General features: G+C 37.9%; 1 long non-coding RNA gene and 1 pseudogene across 1 annotated transcript in view; one reads left to right on the top strand and one right to left on the bottom strand.

Moving 5' to 3' along the window:
* Nucleotides 1-26,941, bottom strand: part of LOC132519327 (uncharacterized) — an 829,930-nt gene that overhangs the window by 114,848 nt on the left and 688,141 nt on the right. The gene's annotated exons all lie outside the window — the stretch shown is intronic.
* LOC132519561 (elongation factor-like GTPase 1) lies at nucleotides 18,920-22,419 on the top strand (annotated as a pseudogene).

Genomic DNA, 26,941 nt, shown 5'->3' on the forward strand with positions numbered 1-26,941 from the left:
TATGCTGTCTACAAGAGAACCACATCAGAGCTAGGGACACATACAAACTGAAAGTAAAGGGATGGAAAAAGATATTCCATGCACATGGAAATAAAAAAAAAAAAGCTGGAGTAGCAATACTCGTATAAGATAAAATATATTACAATAAAGACTGTTACAAGAGATAAGGAGGGACATTACATAATGATCAAAGGATCAATCCAAGAAGATATAACAATTATAAATGTTTATGCACCCAACATAGGAGTACCTCAATACATAAGGCAAATGTTAATAGCCATAAAAGGGGAAATCGACAGTAACACAGTAATAGTAGGGGACTTTAACACCCCACTTTCACCAATGGACAGATCATCCAACATGAAAATAAATAAGGAAACACAAGCTTTAAATGATACATTAAACAAGATGGACTTAATTGATATTTATAGGACATTCCACCCAAAAGTGGCAGAATAGAAAGCCCAGAAATAAACCCATGCACATATGGTAACCTTATCTTTGATAAAGGAGGCAAGAGTATACGATGGAGAAGGGACAGCCTCTTCAATAAGTGGAGCTGAGAAAACTGGACAGCTACATGTAAAAGAATGAAATTAGAACACTCCCTAAGACCATAAACAAAAATAAACTCAAAATGGATTAACCTAAATGTAAGGACAGACACTATAAAACTCTTAGAGGAAAACTTAGGCAGAACACTCTATGACATAAATCACAGCAAGATCCTTTTTGGCCCATGTCCTAGAGAAATAGAAATAAAAACAAAAATAAACAAATGGGACCTAATGAAACTTAAAAGCTTTTGCACAGCAAAGGAAACCATAACTAAGATGAAAAGACAACCCACAGAATGGGAGAAAATATTTGCAAATGAAGCCACTGACAAAGGATTAATCTCCAAAATATACAAGAAACTCATGCAGCTCAATATCAAAAAAAAAAAAAAACCAATCCAAAAATGGGAAGATCTAAATAGACATTTCTCCAAAGAAGGTATACAGATTGCCAACAAACACATGAAAGAATGCTTAACATCACTAATCATTAGAGAAATGCAAATCAAAACTACAATGAGGTATCACCTCACACCAGTCAGAATGGCCATCATCAAAAAAATCTACAAACAATAAATGCTGGAGAGGGTGTGGAGAAAAGGGAACCCTCTTGCACTGTTGGTGGGAATGTAAATTGATACAGCCACTATGGAGAACAGTATGAAGCTTCCTATGAAGCAATCCCACTACTGGCCATATACCCTGAGAAAACCATAATTCAAAAAGAGTCATGTACCCCAATGTTCATTGCAGCTCTATTTACAATAGCCAGGACATGGAAGCAACCTAAGTGTCCATCGACAGATGAATGGATAAAGAAGGCGTGACACATATACACAATAGAATATTATTCAGCCATAAAAAGAAATGAAATTGAGTTATTGTAGTGAGGTGGATGGACCTAGAGTCCGTCATACAGAGTGAAGTAAGTCAGAAAGAGAAAAACAAATAACGTGTGCTAACACATATACATGGAAACTAAAAAAAAAAAGGTTCTGAAGAACTTAGGGGCAGGAAAGGAATAAAGACACAGACATAGAGAATGGACTTGAGGACAGGGGAGGGGGAAGGGTAAGTTGTGAAGAAGTGAGACAGTGTCATGGACATATACACACTACCAGATGTAAAATAGATAGCTAGTGGGAAGCATCCACATAGCACAGGGAGATTAGTTCAGTGCTTCGTGTCCACCTAGCGGGGTGGGTTAGGCAGGGTGGGAGGGAGATGCAGAGGGAGGAGATATTGGGATATAGGTATATGTATAGCTGATTCACTTTGTTATACAGCAGAAACTAACACAGCACTGTAAAGCAATTATACTCCAATAAAGATTTAATTTTAAAAAAAGTAAAAGAAAATAATAAATTCTGAAAAAAAAAAAAAGTGGCAGAATACACTTTCTTCTCAAGTGCACACAGAACAGTCTCCAGGATAGATCACATCTCACATCTTGGGTCACAAATCAAGCCTCAGAAAATTTAAGAAAATTGAAATCATATCAAGCATCTATTCTGACCACAGCGCTTTGAGATTGGAAATCAATTACAGGAAAAAAAACTGTAAAAAACAGAAATACATGGAAGCTAAACAGTGTGCTACTAAATAACCAAGAGATCACTAAAGAAATCAAAGAAGATATAAAAAAAAATACATAGAAACAAATGGCAATGAAAACATGATGACCTAAAACGTATTGGATGCAGCAAAAGTGGTTCTATGAGGCAGGTATATAGCAATTCAATCTCACCTGAAGAAACAAGAAAAATCTCAAATGAACAATCTAACCCTACACTTAAAACCACTAGAGAAAGAAGAACAAAGGAAACCCAAAGTCAGTAGAAGGAAAGAAATTGTAAAGATCAGAACAGAAATAAATGAAATAGAAACAAAGAAAACAATAGTAAAGATCAATAAAATTAAAATCTGGTTCTTTAAGAAGATAAACAAAATTGATAAACCCTTAGCCAGACTCATCAAGAAAAAAAGGGAGAGAATACAAATCAATAAAATTAGAAACGAAAAAGGAGAAATCACAACTGATACTGCAGAAATAGAAATGATTATAAAATATTACAAACAACTATATGCCAATAAAATGGACAACCACAAAGAAATGGACAAATTCTTGGAAAGGTACAATTTTCCAAGACCGAACCAGGAAGTATTAGAAAATATAAACAGACCTATCACAAATAATGAAATTGAAACTGTAATTAAAAATCTTCCAGCAAACAAAAGTCCAGGACCAGATGTCTTCACAGGCGAATTCTTTGAAACATCTAGAGAACAGCTCACAGTAGCTGACAGCGATCCTTCTCAAACTCTTCCAAAAAATTGCAGAGGGAAAATACTCCCAAATTCATTCTACAAAGCCACCATCACCCTGATAGCAAACCAGAAAAAGATATCACAACAAAAGAAAATTATAGACCAATATCACTGATGAACATAGATACAAAAATCCTCAACAAAACACTAGCAAACAGAATCCAACAGCACATTAAAAGGGTCATACTCCATGATCAAGTGGGATTTATCTCAGGGATGCAAGGATTCTTCAATATACGCAAATCAATCAATGTGATACACCACATTAACAAATTAAGGAATAAAAACCATATGATCATCTCAATAGCTGAAGAAAAAGCTTTTGAAAAAATTGAACACCCATTTAGGATAAAAACTCTCCAGAAAATGGGCATAGAGGGAACCTACCTCAACATAACAAAGGCCATATATGACAAACCCACAGCAAGCATCATACACAATGGTGAAAAACTGAGAGCATTTCCACTAAGATTGGGAACAAAGCAAGGATATCCACTCTTGCCAATCTTATTCAACATAGTTTTGGAAGTCCTAGCCATGGCAATCAGAGAAGAAAAAGAAAAGGAATTCAAATTGGAAAAGAAGAAGTAAAACTGTCACTGTTTGCAGATGACATAATACTATACATAGAGAATCCTAAAGATGCCACCAGAAAACTACTAGAAATAATCAATGAATTTGGTAAGGTGGCAGGATACAAAATTAATGCACAGAAATCTCTGGCATTCCTATACACCAACAATGAAAAATCAGAAAGAGAAATTAAAGAAACACTCCCATTTACCATTGCAACAAAAAGAATAAAATACCTAGGAATAAACCTACATAAGGAGGCAAAAGACTTGTACTCAGAAAACTATAAAACACTGATGAAAGAAATTAAAGATGACATAAACAGATGGAGAAATATACCATGTTCTTGAATTGGAAGAATCAACATTGCGAAAATGACTATACTACCCAGAGCAATCTACAGATTCAATGCAACCCCTATCAATCTACCAATGGCATTCTTCACAGAATTAGAACAAGAAATTTCACAATTTGTATGGAAACACAAAAGACCCTGAATAGCCAAAGCAATCTTGAGAAAGAAAAATGGAGCTGGAGGAATCAGCCTCCCTGACTTCAAACTATACTACAAAGCTACAGTAATCAAGACAGTATCGTACTGGCACAAAAACAGAAATATAGATCAATGGAACAGGATAGAAAGACCAGAGATAAACCAACGCACCTATGGGCACCTAATTTATGACAAAGGAGGCAAGAACATACAATGGAGAAAAGACAGCATCTTCAATAAGTGGTGCTGGGACTTCCGGGAAGATGGAGGAAGAGTAAGACGCGGAGATCACCTTCCTCTCCACAGATACACCAGAAGTACATCTACGCGTGGAACAACCCCTACGGAGCACCTACTGAACGCTGGCAGAAGACCTCAGACCTCCCAAAAGGCAAGGAACCCCCCACGTACCTGGTTAGGGCAAAAGAAAAAACTAAACAGAGACAAAAGGATAGGGACGGGTCCTGCACCAGCGGGAGAGAGCTGTGAAGGAGGAAAAGTGTCCACACACTAGGAAGCCCCTTCGCGGGTGGAGACTTCGGGAGGCGGAGTGGGGGAGCTTGGGAGCCGCGGAGGAGAACACAGCAACAGGGGTGCGGAGGGCAAAGCGGACAGATTCCAGCGCAGAGGATCGGGCCGACCGGCACTCACCAGCCGAGAGGCTTGTCTGCTCGCCCGCCGGGGCGGGCGGGACTGGGAGCTGAGGCTCCGGCTTTTGTCGGAGCGCCGGGAGAGGACTGAGGTTGGCGGCGTGAACACAGCCTGCAGGGCGTTGGTGCGCCGCGGCTGGCCGGGAGAGAGTCCGGGGAGGGGTCTGGACCTGCCGAAGAGGCAAGAGACTTTTACGTCCCTCTTTGTTTCCTGGTGCACGAGGAGAGGGGATTAAGAGCGCTGCTTGAGAGGGCTCCAGGGACGGGCGCAAGCCGCGGCTAAGATTGCGGAGCCCAGAGACGGACATGGGACGCTGAGGCTGCTGCTGCCACCGCCAGGAGGCCTGTGTGCGAGCACAGGTCACTAGCCACACGCCCTTCCGGGGAGCCTGTGCAGCCCGCCACTGCCAGGGTCCCGGGATCCAGGGACGGCTCCCCCGGGAGAGCGCACGGCGCCCTCAGGCTGCAGCGTCACGCCGGCCTCTGCCGCTGCAGGCCCGCCCCGCACTCCGTGACCCTCCCTACCCCCCGGCCTGGGTGAGCCAGAGCCTCCGAATCAGCGGCTCCTTTAACCCCGTCCTGTCTGAGCAAAGAACAGACGCCCTCCGGCGACCTACACTCACAGGCGGGGCCAAATCCAAAGCTGAGCCCCTGGGAACTGTCAGAACAAAGAAGAGAAAGGGAAATCTCTCCCAGCAGCCTCAGAAGCATCGGATTAAAGCTCCACAATCAACTTGATATACCCTGCATCTGTGGAATACCTGAATAGACAACGAATCATCCCAAATTAAGGAGCCCTGTGGATGAAAGGCTCTTGGTGCTGCAGCCAGGAGTCAGTGCTGTGCCTCTGAGGTGGGAGAGCCAACTTCAGGACACTGGTCCACAAGAGGCCTCCCAGCTGCACATAATATCAAACAGCAAAAATCTCCGAGAGATCTCCATCTCAACGCCAGCACCCAGCTTCACTCAACGACCAGCAAGCTACAGTGCTGGACATCCTATGCCAAACAACTAGCAAGACAGGAACACAACCCCACCCATTAGCAGAGAGGCTGCCCAAAATCATAGTAAGTCTACAGACACCCCAAAACACACCACCAGACGTGGACCTGCCCACCAGAAAGACAAGATCCAGCCTCATCCACCAGAACACAGGCACTAGTACCCTCCACCAGGAAGCCTACACAACCCACTGAACCAACCTTAGCCACTGGGGACAGACACAAAAAACAACAGGAACTACGAACCTTCAGCCTGCAAAAAAGGAGACCCCAAACACAGTAAGATAAGCAAAATGAAAAGACAGAAAAACACACAGCAGATGAAGGAGCAAGATAAAAACCCACCAGACCTAACAAATGAAGAGGAAATAGGCAGTCTACCTGAAAAAGAATTCAGAATAATGATAGTAAGGTTGATCCGAAATCTTGGAGATAGAATGGACAATAGAATGGACAAATTGCAAGAATCAGTTAACAAGGACCTAGAAGAACTAAAGATGAAACAAGCAACGATGAACAACACAATAAATGAAATTAAAAGTACTCTAGATGGGATCAATAGCAGAATAACTGAGGCAGAAGAACGGATAAGTGACCTGGAAGATAAAATAGTGGAAATAACTACTGCAGAGCAGAAAAAAGAAAAAAGAATGAAAAGAACTGAGGACAGTCTCAGAGACCTCTGGGACAACATTAAACGCACCAACATTCGAATTATAGGGGTTCCAGAAGAAGAAGAGAAAAAGAAAGGGACTGAGAAAATATTTGAAGAGATTATAGTTGAAAACTTCCCTAATATAGGAAAAGAAATAGTTAATCAAGTCCAGGAAGCACAGAGAGTCCCATACAGGATAAATCCAAGGAGAAATACGCCAAGACACATATTAATCAAACTGTCAAACATTAAATACAAAGAAAACATATTAAAAGCAGCAAGGGAAAAACAACAAATAACACACAAGGGAATCCCCATAAGGTTAACAGCTGATCTTTCAGCAGAAACTCTGCAAGCCAGAAGGGAGTGGCAGGACATATTGAAAGTGTTGAAGGAGAAAAACCTGCAACCAAGATTACTTTACCCAGCAAGGATCTCATTCAGATTTGATGGAGAAATTAAAACCTTTACAGACAAGCAAAAGCTGAGAGAGTTCAGCACCACCAAACCAGCTCTACAACAACTGCTAAAGGAACTTCTCTAGGCAAGAAACACAAAAGAAGGAAAGGACCTACAATAATGAACCCAAAACAATTAAGAAAATGGGAATAGGAACACACATATCGATAATTACCTTAAATATAAATGGACTAAATGCTCCCACCAAAAGACACAGATTGGCTGAATGGATACAAAAACAAGACCCATATATTTGCTGTCTACAAGAGACCCACTTCAGACCTAGAGACACATACAGACTGAAAGTAAGGGGATGGAAAAAGGTATTTCATGCAAATGGAAACCAAAAGAAAGCTGGAGTAGCAATTCTCATATCAGACAAAATAGACTTTAAAACAAAGACTATTAGAAGAGACAAAGAAGGACACTACATAATGATCAAGGGATCGATCCAAGAGGAAGATATAACAATTGTAAATATTTATGCACCCAACTTAGGTGCACCTCAATACATAAGGCAAATACTGACAACCATAAAAGGGGAAATCGACAGTAACACATTCATAGTAGGGGACTTTAACACCCCACTTTCACCAATGGACAGATCATCCAAAATGAAAATAAATAAGGAAACACAAGCTTTAAATGATACATTAAACAAGATGGACTTAATTGACATTTATAGGACATTCCATCCAAAAACAACAGAATACACATTTTTCTCAAGTGCTCATGGAACATTCTCCAGGATAGATCATATCTTGGGTCACAAGTCAAGCCTTGGGAAATTTACGAAAATTGAAATTGTTTCAAGTATCTTTTCCGACAACAACACTATGAGACTAGCTAACAATTATGGGAAAAGATCTGTAAAGAATACAAACACATGGAGACTAAACAATACACTACTTAATAACAAAGTGATCACTGAAGAAATCAAAGAGGAAATCAAAAAATACCTAGAAACAAATGACAATGGAGACACGATGACCCAAAATCTATGGGATGCAGCAAAAGCAGTTCTAAGAGGTAAGTTTATAGCAATACAATCCTACCTTAAGAAACAGGAAACATCTCGAACAACCTAACCTTGCACTTAAAGCAATTAGAGAAAGAAGAACAAAAAAACCCCAAAGCTAGCAGAAGGAAAGAAATCATAAAAATCAGATCAGAAATAAATGAAAAAGAAATGAAGGAAACAATAGCAAAGATCAATAAAACTAAAAGCTGGTTCTTTGAGAAGATAAACAAAATAGATAAACCACTAGCCAGACTCATCAAGAAAAAAAGGGAGAAGACTCAAATCAATAGAATTAGAAATGAAAAAGGAGAGGTAACAACTGACACTGCAGAAATAAAAGAGATCATGAGAGATTACTACAAGCAACTCTATGCCAATAAAATGGACAATCTGGAAGAAATGGACAAATTCTTGGAAATGCACAACCTGCCAAGACTGAATCAGGAAGAAATAGAAAATATGAACAGACCAATCACAAGCACTGAAATTGAAACTGTGATTAAAAATCTTCCAACAAAGAAAAGCCCAGGACCAGATGGCTTCACAGGCGAATTCTATCAAACATTTAGAGAAGAGCTAACACCTATCCTTCTCAAACTCTTCCAAAATATAGCAGAGGGAGGAACACTCCCAAACTCCTTCTACGAGGCCACCATCACCTTGATACCAAAACCAGACAAGGATGTCACAAAGAAAGAAAACTACAGGCCAATATCACTGATGAACATAGATGCAAAAATCCTCAACAAAATACTAGCAAACAGAATCCAACAGCACATTAAAAGGATCATACACCATGATCAAGTGGGGTTTATTCCAGGAATGCAAGGATTCTTCAATATACGCAAATCTATCAATGTGATAAACCATATTAACAAACTGAAGGAGAAAAACCATATGATCATCTCAATAGATGCAGAGAAAGCTTTTGACAAAATTCAACACCCATTTATGATAAAAACCCTGCAGAAAGTAGGCATAGAGGGAACTTTCCTCAACATAATAAAGGCCATATATGACAAGCCCACAGCAAACATCATCCTCAATGGTGAAAAACTGAAAGCATTTCCACTAAGATCAGGAACAAGACAAGGTTGCCCACTCTCACCACTCTTATTCAACATAGTTTTGGAAGTTTTAGCCACAGCAATCAGAGAAGAAAAGGAAATAAAAGGAATCCAAATCGGAAAAGAAGAAGTAAAGCTGTCACTGTTTGTAGATGACATGATACTATACATAGAGAACCCTAAAGATGCTACCAGAAAACTACTAGAGCTAATCAATGAATTTGGTAAAGTGGCAGGATACAAAATTAATGCACAGAAATCTCTGGCATTCCTATATACTAATGATGAAAAATCTGAAAGTGAAATCAAGAAAACACTCCCATTTACCATTGCAACAAAAAGAATAAAATATCTAGGAATAAACCTACCTAAGGAGACAAAAGATCTGTATGCAGAAAATTATAAGACACTGATGAAAGAAATTAAAGACGATACAAATAGATGGAGAGATATACCATGTTCTTGGATTGGAAGAATCAACATTGTGAAAATGACTCTACTACCGAAAGCAATCTATAGATTCAATGCAATCCCTATCAAACTACCACTGGCATTTTTCACAGAACTAGAACAAAAAATTTTGCAATTTGTATGGAAACACAAAAGACCCCGAATAGCCAAAGCAATTTTGAGAACGAAAGAAGGAACTGGAGGAATCAGGCTCCCAGACTTCAGACTATACTACAAAGCTACAGTTATCAAGACGGTATGGTACTGGCACAAAAACAGAAAGATAGATCAATGGAACAGGATAGAAAGCCCAGAGATAAACCCACGCACATATGGTCACCTTATCTTTGACAAAGGAGGCAGAAATGTACAGTGGAGAAAGGACAGCCTATTCAATAAGTGGTGCTGGGAAAACTGGACAGCTACATGTAAAGGTATGAAATTAGATCACTCCCTAACACCATACACAAAAATAAGCTCAAAATGGATTAAAGACCTAAATGTAAGGCCAGAAACTATCAAACTCTTAGAGGAAAACATAGGCAGAACACTCTATGACATAAATCACAGCAAGGTCCTTTTTGACCCACCTCCTAGAGAAATGGAAATAAAAACAAGAGTAAACAAATGGGACCTAATGAAACTTAAAAGCTTTTGCGCAGCAAAGGAAACCATAAAGAAGACCAAAAGACAACCCTCAGAATGGGAGAAAATATTTGTAAATGAAGCAACTGACAAAGGATTGATCTCCAAAATTTATAAGCAGCTCATGCAGCTTAATAACAAAAAAACAAACAACCCAATCCAAAAATGGGCAGAAGACCTAAATAGACATTTCTCCAAAGAAGATATACAGAGTGCCAACAAACACATGAAAGAATGCTCAACATCACTAATCATGAGAGAAATGCAAATCAAAACTACAATGAGATATCATCTCACACCAGTCAGAATGGCCATCATCAAAAAATCTAGAAACAATAAATGCTGGAGAGGGTGTGGAGAAAAGGGAACCCTCTTACACTGTTGGTGGGAATGTAAATTGATACAGCCACTGTGGAGAACAGTATGGAGGTTCCTTAAAAAGCTACAAATAGAACTACCATATGACCCAGCAATCCCACTACTGGGCATATACCCTGAGAAAACCATAATTCAAAAAGAGTCATGTACCAAAATGTTCATTGCAGCTCTATTTACAATAGCCCGGAGATGGAAACAACCTAAGTGTCCATCATCGGATGAATGGATAAAGAAGATGTGGCACATATATACAATGGAATATTACTCAGCCATAAAAAGAGACGAAATTGAGCTATTTGTAATGAGGTGGATAGACCTAGAGTCTGTCATACAGAGTGAAGTAAGTCAGAAAGCGAGAGACAAATACCGTATGCTAACACATATATATGGAATTAAAAAAAAAATGTCATAAAAAACCTAGGGGTGAAACAGGAATAAAGACACAGACTTACTAGAGAATGGACTTGAGGTTATGGGGAGGGGGAAGGGTAAACGGTGACAAAGCGATAAAGAGGCATGGACATATATACACTACCAAACGTAAGGTAAATAGCTAGTGGGAAGCAGCCGCATAGCACAGGGAGATCAGCTCGGTGCTTTGTGACCGCCTGGAGGGGTGGGATAGGGAGGGTGGGAGGGAGGGAGACGCAAGCGGGAAGAGATATGGGAATATATGTATGTATATAACTGATTCATTTTGTTGTGAAGCTGAAGCTAACATACCATTGTAAAGCAATTATACTCCAATAAAGATGTTAAAAAAAAAAAATAAGTGGTGCTGGGAAAACCAGACAGCTACAAGTAAAGGAATGAAATTAGAACACTCCCGAAGACCATACACAAAATAAACTCAAAATGGATTAAAACCTAAATGTAAGGCCAGACATTATAAAACTCTTAGAGGAAGACATAGGCAGAACACTCTATGACATAAATCACAGCAAGATCCTTTTTGACCCACGTCCTAGAAAAATAGAAATAAAAACAAAAATAAACAAACGGGACCAAATGGAACTTAAAACCTTTTGCACAGCAAAGGAAACCATAAACAAGACGAAAAGACAACCCTCAGAATGGGAGAAAATATTTGCAAATGAAGCAATGGACAAAGAATTAATACCCAAAATATACAAGCAGCTCATGCAGCTCAATATCAAAAAAACAAACAACCCAGTTAAAAAGTGGGCAGAAGACCTAAACAGACGTTTCACCAAGGAAGGCATACAGATGGCCAAGAGGCACATTAAAAGATGCTCAACATGACTAATTATTAGAGAAATGCAAATCAAAACTACCATGAGGTATCACCTCATGCAGGTCAGAATGGCCATTATCAAAACATCTTGAAACAATAAATGCTGGAAAGGGTGTGGTGAAAAGGGAACCCTCCTGTACTGTTGGTGGGAATGTAAATTGATACAGCCACTATGGAGAACAGCAATGGAGGGTCCTTAAAAAACTAAAAATAGAACTACCACATGACCTAGCAATCCCACTACTGGGCATATACCCTGAGAAAACCATAATTCAAAAAGAGTCATGTACCACAATGTTCATTGCAGCACTATTTACAACAGCCAGGATGTGGAACCAACCTAAATGTCCATCGACAGATGAATGGATAAAGAAGATGTGGTACATATACACAATGGAATATTACTCAGGTATAAAAAGAAATGAAATTGAGTTATTTGTAGTGAGGTGGATGGATGCAGAGTCTGTCATACAGAGTGAAGTAAGTCAGAAAGAGCAAAACAAATACTGTATGCTAACACACATATATGGAATCTAAAAAAAAAAAAAGGTACTGATGAACCTAGTGGCAGGGCAGGAATAAAGATGTAGACATAGAGAATGGACTTGAGGACACTGGGTGGGAGGGGCAAGCTGGGGTGAAATGAGATTAGTATCGACATACATACACTACCAAATGTAAAATAGATAGCTATTTGGAAGCAGCAGCATAGCACAGGGAGATCAGCTTGGTGCTTTGCGACGACCTAGAAGGGTGGGATAGGGAGGGTGGGAGGGACGCTAAAGAGAGGGAGGATATGGGGAGACATATGTATGCATATCGCTGATTCACTTTGTTGTACAACAGAAACTGACACAGTATTGTGAAGCAATTATATTCCAATAAAGATCTATTTAAAAGTCTATGATTAAATTTAGATTATATCCATAAAATCAGGCAGAAGGAAAATAGTATTAAACAATAAAATTGTGACTATATTATTTTACAAGAAAAATTTGATCACATCACTTTTCTACTTAAATTCTTTCAGAATTTCCCCATAACTTTGACAACAAAGCTCTCTTAGCTCATCTAGCAAGACTGTCTGCATGATCTTCCCATCTGCTTAACTTGTATGGTCTCATCTCAAACACTCTAGCCCTGATGGGCTCCACCTGAGCACACTGGCTTTCTTTTAGTTTCATGTCTCTTCCTTCTACTGGGCCTATGTGTACACCAATTTTTCTGTCTGGAAAGTCCTTACTTACTGTTAGACATACAAAAAAGAAACAACAATAGAGAATATAACCAATAATCATGTTTACATCACTCAACATAAGAAATAACACATTGCCAATAGAGTAGAATCCCTGCACTCCAATCATATTTACTTCATCTACTTCCTCTCCCATTCTCAACCCCTGATAACCAGTGTTGTGATTTGAAGGTTTATCAATTCCACACATTTAACAAATAGTTTGTATTACATATATATGTATTCTTAAGCAATAAATCACTGTTTTACATGCTTTAAAACTCTATGTAGGGCTTCCCTGGTGGCACAGTGGTTGAGAGTCCTCCTGCCGATGCAGGGGACACGGGTTCGTGCCCCAGTCCGGGAGGATCCCACATGCCGCGGAGCGGCTGGGCCCGTGAGCCATGGCCGCTGAGCCTGTGCGTCCGGAAAACTCTATGTAAATGGGATCATGGTAGATACCATTGAATATCATGGTATATATTCACATGCAGTTTACTCTTTTACATCCAATATTACTTGAGACACGCAGGCTCAGCGGCCATGGCTCACGGGCCCAGCCGGCCCGCGGCATGTGGGATCTTCCCGGACCGGGGCACGAACCCGTGTCCCCTGCATCGGCAGGAGGACTCTCAACCACTGCGCCATCAGGGGAGCCCTAGTTTATCCCTTTTTATTTTTGTTTGATATCTAACGTAGGAATACAATGTCATTTGCTTATCCATTCTTCTAAAGATTACATTTAGGGTTTTAAATTTCCTTCTTTCTTTCCATCCTTCCTCCCTCCCTCCTCCTCTCCCTTCTTTCCACTACCCTTTCTTTTCTTGAGTGATAAAACAAATGTTGATATGAACAAGTTAGTTATTTCTCTTGTGTACATATATGTGGTTGGGTAGCATTCATTGTATGCGCATCTTCAGTTTTTCTAGGAATTATCATATTGCTGACTAAAATGATTGTACTAGTTCATATTTCTCTAGCAGAATAAGAGATGTCATTTCTCTGCATCTTTGTCATCACTTACTGGGAAATTCTATCTTACTAAGTTTTTAGTTGCATTTTGATAGTAGAAAATTTGAGCTCATTTTATGTTTATTACTCTCTTCTATGAATTGTCCAATTTAATATTTTGTTTGTTAGTCTATTGGGTTTACCTTTTCTCCTTAATTTTTGAAAATATATTATGGGAAATATCGCCTAACCTAAGATTATATTTTAGCTTTCTGATGTCTTTTTATGAATATAAACTGTTATAAATTATAATGTAATCAGATTTATCAATTTTTTCTTTAAAGTCTGTGTTTTTTACTCCTTATTTAAGAAATCTCCAGTTTTATGAAGAGAGTATATTTTCTTCCTAAATTTAAAATTAAAACTAAAGTTTTTAAAAATATATGATGTCACGTATGGATTCATTTTTTTCCCCATAAAGATGATTGTGCAGGAAGCATTTAATATCTAGTCTACCTTTTCACACTGATCTGTAATGCTCCCTGTATCATACTTTATTTCCTTATAAGTATAGGCTTTTTTCTGTGTTCTTTATTTAGTTCTGTTCTAATTACCTCTTCATTGGTTAATACCATATCTTTAATTATTATACTTTGATATCTGATGGGGCAAGCTTCTTCAACTTATTCCTATTTTTTTCAAAATTAACATGGCTCCTCTTCTACTTTGTTTTCCAAGTAAAATATAGAAGCAGCTTGTCAAACCCCATGAATAATACTGACAGAGTTTTTATTGGAATTGCAAATACTTAACCTAATTAACACCTAATCATCTTTCAGATGTCATTTATATAGATTCTTCCACTTGAAAATGATCCACTATTTTTCTACCAGTATTATATCCCCTTATGTTATCTCACTAAAATATACCTCTGCTTTGTTGTACTTACTATGGTTACATTTTTATATTTGTCTCTGAAGTTATTTGTCCATGTCTTCTCCCCATTAATGATAATAGTAGTAGTAGTAATAATAATAATCATAGTAAAATAACTACAAGAATAACATAACTACTCATACTTAGTCAACAAACATAAACACACAAACTGAGGTAAATCCTGAAGTGAAACAGTATCCTGTAATGATTTAAGTTATTAACCTACAGACAGATTATTTAGGGCAGACCTATACCTCCCAAAGAAAATCTTAGAAGCACAAGTTAATAAATAGTGTAACTGCCTAGTCACCTGCCATTTTTATTTTGGTAAATATAAATCTACCAATCAAAATAAGTCAAATTAAAAAGCAATAATGTTCCATTATATCTTTATGCTGTTTTAATTATTAAGAGAACATCTATTATATATCTATTTATCCATCTATCTGTCTAGTGTCTATATTTTAAATATGAAAGTACACATTAATTTGGTAAAGTATGTGAGCATGTTCCAAAGGAAGTTTTTGCCCAAGCAATTGAAACTAAGGGTTGAATAATCTTTTACTCTATAGAGCAGCTGTTACTTTGTTTACTGCTATAAAACCTAAATAATAGTGAAAAGAGGATGGGAGTCTCCACAGTTTAATTTCCAAGATAGGGCTTTTCACTTTTACTCTTTTTTTTTTTTTTTTTTTTTTGGTACGCGGGCCTGTCACTGTTGCGGCCTCTCCCGTTGCGGAGCACAGGCTCCGGACGCGCAGGCTCAGCGGCCATGGCTCACGGGCCCAGCCACTCCGTGGCATATGGGATCTTCCCAGACCGGGGCATGAAACCGTGTCCCCTGCATCGGCAGGCGGACTCTCAACCACTGCGCCACCAGGGAAGCCCCACTTTTACTCATTTTACACAGTTTTGTTTGCCTTAAACTCTGTGTCCTTGTCTTTTGATCTAATCAGATCTTTATCTTTATGAAAAGCAGAACAAAGGCCTATAGCTAGAAATGACCATTAATATTTTCCCACACACTCTTCCCTAAGGGAAACATACTTTTCCCATTTGCTAGTTTTTCATATTTGTCACCAAAAAGGATCTTTAAAAAGTGGCATCAGGGCTTCCCTGGTGGTGCAGTGGTTGAGAGTCTGCCTGCCGATGCAGGGGACACGGGTTCGTGCCCCGGTCCGGGAAGATCCCACATGCCGCGGAGCGGCTAGGCCCGTGAGCCATGGCCGTTGAGCCTGCACGTCTGGAGCCTGTGCTCCGCAACGGGAGAGGCCACAACAGTGAGAGGCCCGCATACCGCAAAAAAAAAAAAAAGTGGCATCAGCTTGAATGGCTGAAAACATTGTGCTCACTAGTCACTTCTTTTTGGACAACTTTGCCTTAAACGGCAAAATGAATATTAAAACAATTTAAAGAACACATTAATATATAATAAAATGCAATAGAGATGGAGATTTTTTAAGATGCAAAAACTCACATAGAGCTGCCAAACCTAGTTACACTAAAAACAAGTGAGAAAAATGTAGACTGCCTCCTGAGCTTTCAAAAGCCATCAGACACTCAATATGTAGTAATGACTGAACATATTCATTGTACTTAAAGCCTATATTAAAAGAAGTGTCTAGAGAAATTTGAATTAAAGAAGATTATGTGAAATTTGCCTAAGTACAGAATGCACATCTATTTTGAATTTTCTTGCTTTTATTTAAGACAAGTGGCAGATAATTTCACAGCTGTCAGTTAATGCACATAATGAATGTCTTATAAAAGGATGAAAGCATGAAGTTGTATTCATGTTCCCCAAGTATGTAAAATAAATTCAAAAGGATGTCAAGATCTGGTATGAAATGGAAAACGCAAGAACACTTTTGTTTAGCAGTGTGTGGAGACAGGGTTGGGGAATACTAACCCTTTGCCTCCCTACAAATTAAATCAATAGGAGAGTAGGTCTAAAACTAACTGCTTTAACTCTTAGATTTTTACATCAGTTTCTAAGGACTTTATTATGTGGCACTTTTATCTGACATGGGGCCAACATTAATTAATTGCTTTGACACTTCGTCTTTTAAATTTAATACTGAATCCTGGCATTCTTCAGCTTTTAGAATCTGTGGGCATTTTTTCTCTAGACAAGATGGATAAGGACATCCTTTAACTATAGAAAAAGAAGTACAATGAAATTAATAAAAAAGAACTGCATAGTGTTGATGTCAGATAGCTTTAACAAATCTAAATCTCATTCATCTAATCTTTTATAATTCCATAAAATTGTACCAGAGTTACTTCTTGATTTCTGAAAATGAAATGCTTAGATATTATTCTTTAATACTTTTATGATAATAATTGCATTGATTTTAAAAAAAGAATCAGTGAATAAAACTTATGAAATTTGTGATATTAGACTTACTTTAACTTACTTAAAATGCCACCATAAAATTTGTATATTTTGGACATAGCACATAATCACCTACTCAAAACATAGGTTAATATTGTGTTTGCAGACAGAATGATATCTCACTTGCTTATTCATTTTGGTGCTTCTTTATGGCTTGCTTCTATGCACTTCTCTGAAAATCAGTATGTTTTTGCAGTCTTAAACTTCGCCTTTTGTCTCGTGTTATGATCCAGTCTACTGAAGGAATGAAACTATCAGTTTAGGCCAGCATCACTTATATAACAAAATCACACAAGCATCTATCCTTGAGTCAGAACAGAAACAGCATATTTGTGTCAGTTCCCTAAACCCTAATTCCTACAAGATGATGCAAAGAGGTCCAGATGACACCAGCATATACAGAATATTGCATTATAGGAGATGAATCCTAAACTTACAGAACCTGAATCTTTTAAACAGTTAGCATTCTTTCTCTTTGCTCCAGAGGTAGACACTATCTCTACCTTCTGAGACTATAAGCTAAGTTTCCCTTTGCTCTGCAAAAAGATACTATCTTTCATCTTCCAAGACAGTTCACTTTACTAACACCCTTGAAAAGTTAAACCAGAACAATGATAGTCAGGTCCTATGCTTGCAAAACATGCAGGAATCTGAGAGACACCTGGAGAATTGTCTTCCAACAGTATCGAGTTATTATAAAGTAACACTGAATAAGATAGTCTGTTATTGGCAGAAGAATAGCTAAATAAACCAAGAGAGAATCAAGAAACAAACCTATACATATAGTTACTTTACAGATATGCCACTGCAATGGCTGTGTACTCAGGAGAGAGAGCCTTTTCAATAAACTGCTTTGTGTTAATTAGATATCCATATGGGAAAATATGTATTCTTTTACACACACATACATCCACACATATTGACTTCCATTTTACACTGTACACATAAAAGCAATGCAAGATGGATTGTAGATTTAGATATGAAAGCTGTAAATAAAAACACTTCTAGGAGATAACAGAGAAGAATACTTTCATGAGTAGATTTTTAAATATCACTGAAGAAAGACAGATTTGGAAGGTGATGGTAGCTCATTTCCTTCCCCCTTTGGTTGTTTGACAGATACTTGGCTCAGTAGATCCAAGTTAACTCAAAGGCAGAAGAGTTTGATATTAGTCAATGGGTTTCATATTATCACCCTTTATAACAAAGTCACTTCCCAAACCAAGAAGGTTCTACTCTTATATAGTCCCATGTATTTTACCTTCTCCCCTGTTCCTATAAGTAGAGCATTACTGAGGCAGTCTTCCTCTCTCCTCAAATGTTGGCCAGTGTGCATGTAGTCCATTTATGCCCAGTGGAGTCTGTGAGATAGGATAACAAGAGATTCTGGACACTCTATTCCTTCTCTGCGTCTAAGATTTTCCCAGTAAGGTCCCTCTCATCTGTACCTTTATGATACTATGGTTTTATGTCTACGCTCTTTTTTTAGGACAGCTGTTAGTCCTTAAGGGACATACTCCACTCTGCCTATGAAATTTTGGAAAAAACTTAACTGGCTTAGTCTTGGTGGATACTATTTCTTTCTAATTGTGAGGACAGGTCGCCCTCTGCTAGCCCTGAGTGAGTGGGCTGGCTGTTAGGTCAGCTTAGCCCTCCCTCCTTTAAATGACTGCTGAGAGGTCTGTTCCAAACCCCAAAAGAGTCATCTTGCCAGGGTAGGTATCAAGTAGCCACCTAGTCTGTTAGCCCAGTACCCTGCAAGCCTCACATATGTTTAATTCATTTGTTGAGGTCTTTTAAAAACGCAAGTTTAGGCAGCAGAATGGTCTCCCAATGACAAAAACAAACAAACAAAAACCCTGGAAGCCTTCATGCCTCATTCACATGTCGTGTGCTGTATGCCAAGAGCTGGAGCTGAGCTGGGGGCTGAAGTCTTCACAAGAAATAAAGTGGCCACAGCGTTCAATAGTTTGGATAAGATGATTCAACTCCAAAGAAACACTGCGAACATCAGACATATCTGTGTTTTGGCTCCTGTTGCCCTGACTGACTGTCTCATATCTAGTAATGGCAGTTGCCTGGCAAGCAGGAACTTGATATGCTGATTCTAAAATTCATATAGAAGAACAAAGGGCCAATAACAGTCAAGACATATCTGAGGAAGGGTAAAGGTATGTGGACTGCAGAGAAAATGAGCAGATGTGAGGTATCACTATGAAATCCACTTCCATCTCACTACGTTATGCAAGAGTCAGGCTGTCCAGGCTTAGATGCAGGTGGAGATCGCTGACCAGCTTGAGGTCAGTCCACACCTGCCCCTCATCTACCCAAGTAATGAGGACCACCTGGTTAATCTGATACACTCTCCAGGACATACCGATTTTGCCTCTGAAGTATAAACTGGTTGCATTTGTGATGGGTACATAACTGTGGTAAATGTGATGGAAGCAGTCTGTCTGCAGATATAAGAAGTTCTGTGACAAGTCTGGATCAAAAATATTCATCTAGGTTTAGTGATTAGTGAATGAGATTACTTGATAGTGGAACTGAAATTCACTCCACAAGAGGCTTATTCTCATCTTACGCATCTTTTAGAAGAGATTAACGCACTCACAGGAGCTCTTTTACTTCTAATGTCCCAGAAGGAGAGCAGAGAGAGAGATTAAATTGCAAGTGAATCCAAATTCTGAACAAGGAAGGCAAGAATATTACTGAAGCACTGGCTTAGAGGATATGGATACTTTTTAATGTTACTTTTCCCAGATTAAAGAAATATGGTTACCAGTGCATTGGATGGGTGAGACTTTGGAATTGAGCTCCTTGACAAAATCTAGTCAAAAGATTAGCATCAAAAAGGAAGTTTTTTTTGAAAACCTGTGAGAAGATTATTAGATGACTATAAAGAATAAGAAAATTAGGAGGATAGATCAGGCAAAAGGAATGAAATTTTTTATTTATAAAGTTGATCCTGGAAAATATATGTAGTTTATATGATGCTGTCTTGAAAAAGAACAAAGAAAAAATTAATAAAATAGTAAGTTCTTTAGGATAAAATATTGGAGCCCAGAAGGCAACTCATTTAGATACTAATGTTCAGAACAATGCCATTTACTGTCAGTGGCCACCATATCCCAAACTGTTCTTGCTATAGTGTGTCAGAAACATTATAGCTTGCTTAATATTATAGCCAAGAGAGTGGAGAAATTAATGGGCACAAGAGGACAAATGTTTGATTCTCTTCCACAAGAAACCCAGGCACTGAAATCAGCTTTTATGAGATGTAGAAGGGAAGACAATACTCCAGTTATAATCTTTGTTTCCAACATATTTCCAGTTGGCACTGGGGTTTTCCCTCACAAGCCATGATCTCTCACTCAAGAAGAAATCTGACATGAGGATGTGAGACAAAGGCACATGGAGAAGCTGGCAGCAGTTCAGGGGCAGGTGTCTTTCTAGCCCACCCCAAATGGGAGTGCCCATGAAACAAATCCAAAGAGAGAAGAGTCAAGAGGTGATGGGCAAAAGATGGAGATTATGACGTCTAAACCTGTGTTTTAGGAGGGAAACAATCAAGTATGTTGTATTTCATACGGCTTGAAGAGGAAATAAAAGAAAGATGGCCCAAGGACTGTCAGCTTGAACTTTTGCAACAGGTACCATTAGGTTTCTCAGTTCCAGCAGATGTCCTTCCCCAAGTCCTCACATGCCATTTTGTATTCTTAAGAACACAGATCTTCTGATTAGAATGGAACTAGGAACTGGAAAATCTAGAGGGGCTATCTCTAAGAATAGGAGGCCTACAAGACTTTGTGGTGATTTCTGCAATACTGTGTAGCTTGCCATCCTGCCTACCATTTATTCCACTCAACTTTGTAGCCACCCTTATTGTCAGGGTTGCCATTGAATAAAGACCCCCCAAGTGAAATGCCCCACCTCATCAAAGAAATGAAGCTGTTAAACCAAATGACCCCTTGGAATTTAATTCAGGAAATTGAGCTGAGGGCACATTTTAGTTACAACCAGAGAAATCCACATTCAACAATGCCTGATGACTTAAAAGAAAAAATTGTAAAGATTCAAAATCAGTGTACCTGAACCCATTATTCTATTCAGAAAAACAATCATAAAACCTTCAAAAGTTGATATGGTAAATGAATAAATAGTCAATCAACAAAAAATTACAGTCATACACAGAACAAAAGAAAGCAAAATCCATGAAGGAATCCAGGTTGACTCATGTGCTAATCACCAAAACAACTTTCAATAAATTTGTCATGCTCAGTGTGAAGAAGTCAGTCAGATTCTGGAAGAAAATAGTGATCTGGTTTGTTCTGTGGAGGAACTGACATCCTCAGTGAATCAGGGCAGAAATATTAATGATCCACCAGAAGATCTAAGAGGGAATTGTGAATTCAAGGGAAAACTAGAGCAACATCTAACAGGGAGAAAATGGAGGAACACTGTTGGCCAAATCTGGTTGTTTGTCCCAAGAAAATTTGGGTCCAACCTATTAGTCCATAATAATGAAGCTTTTCAGAACTTGATAATGACCAGGCCCAACTGATCAAGTTTCCAAATAAGGCAGTAAATACTGAGATTTGGACAACAGCATTGTGAGTATCTTCCAATCGCAGCCCCCTCTGGGCCCATCCTCTCATGGATGCCCTCTCATGGGCATCTGTTTTGTCTTAGAATACGAGCCTTAAGTAACTTCGAGCAACAAGGAGCAAGTGATAAGCAGAATCAAGAGCCAAGTGGTCTATTAAAGGAGAAACAGGGGGAAGATGAAACCTAATCTGGTCAAGATGAAAACCGAGATGGCTGCTCTGAGCCTTTTGAGAAGGGGACTGCTCAGAAAGGAGAAGTGTTACTGCCTGATTGCTGTGGACTCTTCTCAGGACAGCTAACTGCCACCATGAGAGAAGTGTGTGGAGATGTGCTACAAGTGAAACCTCAGTGCCTGCTGGCAGTTATGCACATATGTGGCATCATGCCCAGAGGTAATGCTCTTGGCTTAGTAAGTCTATACTGTCCTGTCAAAGAGAAAAGTTTAAGTGTTTCAAGAAAAAGAAAAGATTAGGCAGACATATTTATCGTTAAGCCTCTGCTGCCCACGGCCAAAAGCTTTCTTCATGGATGAAATCAGGAAGAAGCCAACTCACAACTGGTATTCAGCCATTGGGAAATCATTCCAGCAACCTGTCCTGGGTGCCAACCACTGAGGAAAAGTACTTGCACTTTGGGGAAAAGGCTGATTCAGAGAACCAAACATGGAAGTACATGAACATAGTGATAAAGTAGAAAGGTTTTTGTCTGGAAAAGATTGTGGAGCACATGGAAAAAGCAAAGAACCCTCAGCCAAAATAAGTAACTGATATCTGCAATACTGACTCATGGGCCAAACCTAGTCTCCACTGGTAGATATTCTACTTGGACTCTTATTGTAGACCATCAGGGGTTAACCAAAAGATGCTACAGTTGTTCCCACAATGCTTGACATCACAACAGTGACTGAACAGAGTGCTTCTATTTCCGACTTTTTTCTACATATCACCCTGGATATGGATAATGCTTTCCTGGACATGGCTGACACTCCAGGAAGAACAAAAGAATCTACTTGGCTTTACTTGGAAGATAAAGAACACCATTTCAGGTGAGTAATACATCTATAACAAAAATAGGGTAACACTATGCATTCAAAAGAAAAGATGAAAGTCAAAAAGACTGATAATACTACTTATTGACCAGCATATTGAATGACTAGAACTCTGTATAGAGTACAACCTTGCCAGATGTACAGAAAGGAAAGGACAAAGATATCCAGCTGTAGGTAGCTAACTGTGGTAGGCAGAATTCTAAGGAAGCTGTATGACTCCCCTCCCTCTGTATAATTCCCTTGCATTGAATGTAACCAGGACCTGTGAATATGATTCAGACCTGTGATAAAATTATGTCATAAGGTAAAGGGATTTTGCAGCTGTAAGTAAGGTGCCAAATCATTTGCATTTGAGGTAATCAAAAGGGAGACTGTCCTGTGTGGGCCTGACTTCATTAGTGAAAAGATATGAAAGAGATACTAGGACCTTTCTGAAGAGAGAGTCTCCCATTGGCTTTGAAGAAATAGGCTTCTATGTGTTCTATAGCTGCAAGGAGATGAAACCTGCCAACAACTATATCAGCTTGGAAGAGAACCCCCAGCCTCAGAAGGAAACCCAGCTCCAGCCTACATCTTGATTGCAACCTTGTGAGACTCTGAACAGTGGACCAAGATGAGCCATCCCCAGACGTCTGGGAGATGATAAATATTTGTCTTAAGGAGCTAAATTTGTAATTTATTGTACAGCATACAAATCTAGTACAATAACTAAAGTTTGATGTGCTCACAACAATAGCACGCTCTATAAGTTAAGTAATATTATTATTTCCATTTTATTAACAAAGAAACTTGAATCATAAAGAGGTCAGGTCCTATGCTAGTATGTGGTGGAGCTGAGATTGTTAACGTGTTATATTGCCACTCCTCTACTATACAACAAGTTTTCATATTCTAAATAGTTAAAATTTGTTATTTGATGCTATAAAGAAGGAAGAAAAGAAACATTATCTTCTTTTCTATGCTGAGAAATAGAAAATCTGGAATTAAAGCCAAATGATGTGCAGCACTATTAGGATAGGGAAATCTGCAAGAATGAAAGAGGACAATTTTCATCTTATTTTTCTGCTCTTTCTCTACCTCATCTAAAAAATAGTGAATCAATTCATTAATGTTATTAGCATATACTGGATCTGCATTTCCATACGTCTGCAGTTCTTTTACCAGTATAAATTCTAAGCAACTTGTGAAGATGAGGTCCGAAAAAAAGAGTTTACCAAGCTAAAGACTAAAATTTGGTAAATATAAATAAATAAGGAACAATATATCCAATTTAATCAATAATGCTGTTATGTATTATTTATTTTATAAGAGCTAACAATTCATTAGCTAAAATATTTATCATCTTTATAAAAGCAATGCTCTGTGAAAATATTGTGCCAATATTAGATACTCATATGATACTCATATATGATACTCATATATGATACTCATATATGATACTCATATATGATACTCATACATACTCATATGATCAAATGAAATGTCATTTATTGACAAGTAATAATGGCTTCATTAAACTATATTTGTTTCATGGAAACAAGATGAGTTCAGAAGAAAATCAATTTGTAAACATTATCCAACTTAATGAGTTCAATATGCACCTGTATCACACGCATAATTTAGAAAATAAATCCATTTCAAAACCAATTATAGATATACCTTGCTCATTGAAGGTAATCAAGAATGAGAAAATCACAATTTAAAATGGGAGGGGATTCCTAAAGAGTTAGAAGTAAATTATTATAATAATAGAGATTTCCCTCCAAATTATGTCAAATTATAAGATTTCTGATAATTATACATGAAAAATTCTATGGGTTGAGAATACCTTGGGAAAGTTACATGGAAAAAATCCACCATATGATATATTCTCAAGGCTAATAGTAGTCAATACCTTTAAATTTAGTCACACATATTGGGGGGGTCAGAGTAACCCCAATTATTTTTCCCGGACAAATGGGTATAAGATGTTCTCCAAATGCAAAAGCCTTTGAAAATGCTGTGAGCTTGAGTTATAATTTGAAACACTCACTTTGCTCTTTGAAGGAATATCTGGATTAAATAGACATTTTAAAAATAGATGAAGAAGACAAAAACATTGTGAAGAGTGTTTAGTTTTCATAAGCAATATCTATAGGAAAGTTGGATGATGTTCAAAGAATGGACCAATTTAATATTACTTATTGTTCTCCTGAAAATTTATATTAAATTCAAATATGTTTTAAAATACTGAAGGAAGAGGTTTTGAGTTATATAAGTACTTCCAAATAAGTACTTCTTTTTATTTTGAGCTTTATTCTAGCATGAATTTCAGCCTATTCACCTTGCATTTTAAGAGATGATACCTTTGATATCAAATCAACAATCAAAGGTTGAAATTTATTTGCTAATCATGAATTGGCCTATACACATTTGTTCGTTTAGTTATTCTTTTGATTCAGCTGAGAAGCCTGGGGTTTTCTTTGTTTGTTGAAGATACATAAATCTTAAGCACTGTCTACATGCTATCTGAATAGAGATGCTCTCCTATCCCTCACCCCAGCTACTAACTTTGCGTTCCAGTCTCTTCACTATTTCAACTTCCGAGGTCTTGAGGAATAATGTAGAACTTATTGCCATAATACCTCTCTGAAAGTCACCTGGAGTATTCAATTTTGCATCACTCGGAAATTTCTGAAATATTTTCTTTAGTTCTGTTTCCCTCTCAATGCTTTCAACCTTGGCTTACACTATACCCTCAATCCTTTCTTCTGTTACTGATATGTGTTTTTACATACACTGAATCTCTGTGTCTGTAGTCCAATCCTGATTCCATGCTACTCCCCATCCTTTTGTAATTCTAGCAAAAATAGTCTCTAATGAGTAACTTACATGTAGTCAAATATTGGAATTTTTAATGAAATATTTATATTTTACCAAAGGAATATTAAACAGTTGAATATAACCCCAATTTTTATTTGAATAGATCATGACAGGTAGAACTTTTTTTATGTAACTCTACCCTTAATGGTCTTTTACATCAAAATCTAAACTCTAAGCTCTCAGCTTTATAGAGCTTGGTATTAGTTTTTTTCATTCATCTATTTAATCCTATTTCTTGGTTTTCCCCATTGTAATCTCTTTGTCTCTTTTTGGAACTTGCTTTTGCTACATTCAGCATGGATGACAGACACTGTGCTTCATACGTGACCCCTAGTTAGGAAGGAATTCCTTTTATTCTATGAAGTATACAGATTCTACCTGCTATGCTAAGTTCAGCTCAGCTTTTACATAGCCTACAAATTCAAAATGTATTGTTCCAGTCAAGAATAATCTTCAAATATCTTGAGCTAGTAACTGTTGCTACACTACTAACAAAATCAATTATTTTCTAATATTTTGGCATCATTAGTTTCACATATCTTAACCAAAATAATAGAACTTCTAAGTTCTAGAAACATGTTTTGCCTCTTTTTTTCTTCCTCAATAACATAGTACTGTGATAACTCATGGTAAAATACACACAATAATAATCCTATTAGGTAAGATTACATATATTTTAAAACAAAATACTAAGCAAAATTCCTAGCATGTAAGTGCCAACTAAATATTAGCTAAAAATAGTTCATTCATTCTTGTTCTTGGCTTGATATTGCTAAAACTACTCAGAAAGATACTCATAATTTGGTCACTTTGAAGGTTTAATTTCATACATAAAACTACTTAGGAGTGGATTTTTGCAAGGATGAATATAATATATTCCTGCTATATAGACAATGTAAAGTAATTTTGTCTGAGTTAAAGTTACACAATGCAAGGTGAGAAAGAAGACTTCATTAACAGCTGTACATTTATTTCTATAACAGTGCTTGGGTCACTTGACCAGCGCTAACAATCATATTATTTTAACTGTGAATATATAATACACACAGTCTTTAAAATATTTTAAGATCTGATACAGAAAAACATTATAAATCCTAACTATGGCTCTTGAAAATGCTAACCAAATTGTCTCCCTTATGATTATATTTTTATTCTGTTTTTAACCCTGAAGAGTCCAACATGATTTCTAAGCCATGGTGGTAGTGGTGGTAATGGGTGTGTCTGTGTGTGCCTGTGAATGTTGTATACACTGAGACTATCTCTTCTTACTCATCTGACATGAATAAAAGCAAACAATCCCATAGTCATGGATATCTCCCTACACTGGTTTGTTGCCAGTTGACCCATTATGGGTCATAGTATCTGGCTAAAGAGT

Source organism: Lagenorhynchus albirostris, chromosome 4, assembly GCF_949774975.1.
Source record: "Lagenorhynchus albirostris chromosome 4, mLagAlb1.1, whole genome shotgun sequence".
Taxonomy (NCBI): Eukaryota; Metazoa; Chordata; class Mammalia; order Artiodactyla; family Delphinidae; genus Lagenorhynchus; species Lagenorhynchus albirostris.